This window comes from Arctopsyche grandis, unplaced genomic scaffold (genome assembly GCF_051622035.1).
Source record: "Arctopsyche grandis isolate Sample6627 unplaced genomic scaffold, ASM5162203v2 HiC_scaffold_23, whole genome shotgun sequence".
NCBI classification, from domain to species: Eukaryota; Metazoa; Arthropoda; class Insecta; order Trichoptera; family Hydropsychidae; genus Arctopsyche; species Arctopsyche grandis.
In genome coordinates, this window is record NW_027518431.1 from 1939891 (window position 1) to 1946584 (window position 6694).

Consider the following 6694-nt stretch of genomic DNA (forward strand, 5'->3'; position numbering starts at 1 on the left):
TAACCCAACCTAACCTAACCATCACCGAAGTCAGAGAATTCGACATTGCCAAAATATCCACAAAAAGTTCTTATCCTACCAAACCTCACCCAATTGAACCTCACCATCACCGAAATCAAAGAATTGGACATTTCAAAAATATCCACAAAACGTGCTTACCTCACAATACCTAACCTAACCTAACCATCACCGAAGTCAGAGAATTCGACATTGCCAAAATATCCACAAAAAGTTCTTATCCTACCAAACCTCACCCATCTGAAACTAACCATCACCGAAATCAAAGAATTGGACATTAATAAAATATCCACAAAACGTGCTTAACTTACAATACCTAACCCAACCTAACCTAACCATCACTGAAGTCAGAGAATCCAACATTGCCAAAATATCCACAAAAAGTTCATACCCCACCAAACCTCACCCATCTGATCCCAACCATCACCGAAATCGAAGAAACGGACATTGCCAAAATATCCACAAAACGTGCTTACCTCTCTATACCTTATTCAACCTAACCTAACCATCACCGAAGTCAGAGAATTCGACATTGCCAAAATATCCACAAAAAGTTCTTATCCTACCAAACCTCACCCATCTGAGCCTAACCATCAACGTAATTAAAGAATTAGACATTTCCAAAATATCTACAAAACATGCTTACCCCTTAATACCTAACCCAACCTAACCTTACCATCACCGAAGTCAGAGAATTCGACATTGCCAAAATATCCACAAAAAGTTCTTATCCTACCAAACCTCACCCATCTGAACCTTACCATCACCGAAATCAAAGAATTGGACATTAATAAAATATCCACAAAACGTGCTTACCTTACAATACCTAACCCAACCTAACCTAACCATCACCGAAGTCAGAGAATTCGACATTGCCAAAATATCCACAAAAAGTTCATACCCCACCAAACCTCACCCATCTGAACCTAACCATCACCGAAATCGAAGAAACGGACATTGCCAAAATATCCACAAAACGTGCTTACCTCACTATACCTTATTTAACCTAACCTAACCATCACCGAATTCAGAGAATTCGACATTGCCAAAATATCCACAAAAAGTTCTTATCCTACCAAACCTCACCCATCTGAACCTAACTATCACCGAAATCAAAGAATTGGACATTGCAAAAATATCCACAAAAGGTGCTTACCTTACAATACCTAACCCAACCTAACCTAAACATCACCGAAGTCAAAGAATTCGACATTGCCAAAATATCCACAAAAAGTTCTTATCCTACCAAACCTCACCCATCTGAACCTTACCATCACCGAAATCAAAGAATTGGACATTAATAAAATACCCACAAAACGTGCTTACCTTACAATACCTAACCCAACCTAACCTAACCATCATTGAAGTCAGAGAATTCGACATTGCCAAAATATCCACAAAAAGTTCTTATCCTACCAAACCTCACCCATCTGAACCTAACCATCACCGAAATCAAAGAATTGGACATTGCCAAAATATCCACAAAACGTGCTTACCTCACAAAACCTAACCCAACCTAACCTAACCATCACCGAAGTCAGAGAATTCGACATTGCCAAAATATCCACAAAACGTGCTTACCTCACAATACCTAATCTAACCTAACCTTACCATCACCGAAGTCAGAGAATTCAACATTGCCAAAATATCCACAAAAAGTTCATACCCCACCAAACCTCACCCATCTGAACCTAACCATCACCGAAGTCGAAGAAATGGACATTGCCAAAATATCCACAAATCGTGCTTATCTCACTATACCTTATCCAACCTAACCTAACCATCACCGAAAATAGAGAATTCGACATTGCCAAAATACCCACAAAAAGTTCTTATCCTACCAAACCTCACCCATCTGAACCTAACCATCACCGAAATCAAAGAATTGGACATTAATAAAATATCCACAAAACGTGCTTACCTCACAATACCTAACCCAACCTAACCTTACTATCACCGAAGTCAGAGAATTCGACATTGCCAAAATATCCACAAAAAGTTCTTATCCTACCAAACCTCTCCCATCTGAACCTAACCATCACCGAAATCAAAGAATTGGACATTGCCAAAATATCCACAAAACGTGCTTACCTCACAAAACCTAACCCAACCTAACCTAACCATCACCGAAGTCAGAGAATTCGACATTGCCAAAATATCCACAAAAAGTTCTTATCCTACCAAACCTCACCCATCTGAACTTAACCATCACCGAAATCAAAGAATTGGACATTGCAAAAATATACACAAAACGTGCTTACCTCACAATACCTAACCTAACCTAACCTAACCATCACCGAAGTCAGAGAATTCGACATTGCCAAAATATCCACAAAAAGTTCATACCCCACCAAACCTCACCCATCTGAACCTAACCATCACCGATGTCGAAGAAATGGACATTGCTAAAATATTCACAAAACGTGCTTATCTCACTATACTTTATCCAACCTAACCTAACCATCACCGAAAATAGAGAATTCGACATTGCCAAAATATCCACAAAAAGTTCTTATCCTACCAAAACTCACCCATCTGAACCTAACCATCACCGAAATCAAAGAATTGGACATTAATTAAATATCCACAAAACGTGCTTACCTCACAATACCTAACCCAACCTAACCTAACTATCACCGAAGTCAGAGAATTCGACATTGCCAAAATATCCACAAAAAGTTCTTATCCTACCAAACCTCTCCCATCTGAACCTAACCATCACCGAAATCAAAGAATTGGACATTGTAAAAATATCCACAAAACGTGCTTACCTCACAATACCTAACCCAACCTAACCTAACCATCACCGAAGTCAGAGAATTCGACATTGCTAAAATATCCACAAAAAGTTCTTATCCTACCAAACCTCACCCATCTGAACCTAACCATCACCGAAATCAAAGAATTAGACATTGCAAAAATATACACAAAACGTGCTTAACTCACAATACCTAACCCAACCTAACCTAACCATCACCGAAGTCAAAGAATTCGACATTGCCAAAATTTCCACAAAAAGTTCTTATCCTACCAAACCCCACCCATCTGAACCTAACCATCACCGAAATCAATGAATTGGACATTGCGAAAATATCCACAAAACGTGCTTACCTCACAATACCTAACCCAACCTAACCTTACCATCACTGAAGTCAGAGAATTCGACATTGCCAAAATATCCACAAAAAGTTCTTATCCTACCAAACCTCACCCATCTGATCCTAACCATCACCGAAATCAAAGAATTGGACATTGCCAAAATATCCACAAAACGTGCTTACCTCACAATACCTAACCCAACCTAACCTAACCATCACCGAAGTCAGAGAATTCGACATTGCCAAAATATCCACAAAAAGTTCTTATCCTACCAAACCTCACTTATCTGAACACAACCATCACCGAAATCAAAGAATTGGACAATAATAAAATATCCACAAAACGGGCTTACCTCACAATACCTAACCCAACCTAACCTAACCATCACCGAAGTCAAAGAATTCGACATTGCCAAAATATCCACAAAAAGTTCTTATCCTACCAAACCTCACCCATCTGAACCTAACCATCACCGAAATCGATGAATTGGACATTGCGAAAATATCCACAAAACTTGCTTACCTCACAATACCTAACCCTACCTAACCTTACCATCACCAATGTCAGAGAATTCGACATTGCCAAAATATCCACAAAAAGTTCTTATCCTACCAAACCTCACCCATCTGAACCTAACCATCACCGAAATCAAAGAATTGGACATTGCCAAAATATCCACAAAACGTGCTTACTTTACAAAACCTAACCCAACCAAACCTAACCATCACTGAAGTCAGAGAATCCAACATTGCCAAAATATCCACAAAAAGTTCATACCCCACCAAACCTCACCCATCTGATCCTAACCATCACCGAAATCGAAGAAATGGACATTGCCAAAATATCCACAAAACGTGCTTACCTCACTATACCTTATTCAACCTTACCTTACCATCACCGAAGTCAGAGAATTCGACATTGCCAAAATATCCACAAAAAGTTCTTATCCTACCAAACCTCACCCATCTGAACCTAACCATCACCGAAATCAAAGAATTGGACATTAATAAAATATCCACAAAACGTGCTTACTTAACAATACCTAACCCAACCTAACCTCACCATCACCGAAGTCAGAGAATTCGACATTGCCAAAATATCCACAAAAAGTTCTTATCCTACCAAACCTCACCCATCTGAACCTAACCATCACCGAAATCAAAGAATTGGACATTGCAAAGATATACACAAAACGTGCTTACCTCACAATACCTAACCTAACCTAACCTAACCATCACCGAAGTCAGAGAATTCGACATTGCCAAAATATCCACAAAAAGTTCTTATCCTACCAAACCTCACCCATCTGAGCCTAACCATCAACGAAATTAAAGAATTAGACATTGCAAAAATATTTACAAAACATGCTTACCCCTTAATACCTAACCCAACCTAACCTAACCATCACCGAAGTCAGAGAATTCGACATTGCTAAAATATCCACAAAAAGTTCTTATCCTACCAAACCTCACCCATCTGAACCTAACCATCACCGAAATCAAAGAATTGGACATTGCCAAAATATCCACAAAACGTGCTTACCTCACAATACCTAACCCAACCTAACCTAACCATCACCGAAGTCAGAGAATTCGACATTGCTAAAATATCCACAAAAAGTTCTTATCCTACCAAACCTCACCCATCTGAACCTAACCATCACCGAAATCAAAGAATTGGACATTGCCAAAATATCCACAAAACGTGCTTACCTCACAATACCTAACCCTACCTAACCTTACCATCACCGAAGTCAGAGAATTCGACATTGCCAAAATATCCACAAAAAGTTCTTATCCTACCAAACCTCACCCATCTGAACCTAACCATCACCGAAATCAAAGAATTAGACATTGCCAAAATATCCACAAAACGTGCTTACCTTACAATACCTAACCCAACCTTACCTAACCATCACTGAAGTCAGAGAATCCAACATTGCCAAAATATCCACAAAAAGTTCATACCCCACCAAACCTCACCCATCTGATCCTAACCATCACCGAAATCGAAGAAATGGACATTGCCAAAATATCCACAAAACGTGCTTACCTCACTATACCTTATTCAACCTAACCTAACCATCACCGAAGTCAGAGAATTCGACATTGCCAAAATATCCACAAAAAGTTCTTATCCTACCAAACCTCACCCATCTGAGCCTAACCATCAACGAAATTAAAGAATTAGACATTGCAAAAATATCTACAAAACATGCTTACCCCTTAATACCTAACCCAACCTAACCTAACCATCACCGAAGTCAGAGAATTCGACATTGCTAAAATATCCACAAAAAGTTCTTATCCTACCAAACCTCACCCATCTGAACCTAACCATCACCGAAATCAAAGAATTGGACATTGCCAAAATATCCACAAAACGTGCTTACCTCACAATACCTAACCCAACCTAACCTAACCATCACCGAAGTCAGAGAATTCGACATTGCTAAAATATCCACAAAAAGTTCTTATCCTACCAAACCTCACCCATCTGAACCTAACCATCACCGAAATCAAAGAATTGGACATTGCCAAAATATCCACAAAACGTGCTTACCTCACAATACCTAACCCTACCTAACCTTACCATCACCGAAGTCAGAGAATTCGACATTGCCAAAATATCCACAAAAAGTTCTTATCCTACCAAACCTCACCCATCTGAACCTAACCATCACCGAAATCAAAGAATTGGACATTGCCAAAATATCCACAAAACGTGCTTACCTTACAATACCTAACCCAACCTTACCTAACCATCACTGAAGTCAGAGAATCCAACATTGCCAAAATATCCACAAAAAGTTCATACCCCACCAAACCTCACCCATCTGATCCTAACCATCACCGAAATCGAAGAAATGGACATTGCCAAAATATCCACAAAACGTGCTTACCTCACTATACCTTATTCAACCTAACCTAACCATCACCGAAGTCAGAGAATTCGACATTGCCAAAATATCCACAAAAAGTTCTTATCCTACCAAACCTCACCCATCTGAACCTAACCATCACCGAAATCAAAGAATTGGACATTAATAAAATATTCACAAAACGTGCTTACTTAACAATACCTAACCCAACCTAACCTCACCATCACCGAAGTCAGAGAATTCGACATTGCCAAAATATCCACAAAAAGTTCTTATCCTACCAAACCTCACCCATCTGAACCTAACCATCACCGAAATCAAAGAATTGGACATTGCAAAGATATACACAAAACGTGCTTACCTCACAATACCTAACCTAACCTAACCTAACCATCACCGAAGTCAGAGAATTCGACATTGCCAAAATATCCACAAAAAGTTCTTATCCTACCAAACCTCACCCATCTGAGCCTAACCATCAACGAAATTAAAGAATTAGACATTGCGAAAATATCTACAAAACATGCTTACCCCTTAATACCTAACCCAACCTAACCTTTCCATCACCGAAGTCAGAGAATTCGACATTGCCAAAATATCCACAAAAAGTTCTTATCCTTCCAAACCTCTCCCATCTGAACCTAACCATCACCGAAATCAAAGAATTGGACATTGCCAAAATATCCACAAAACGTG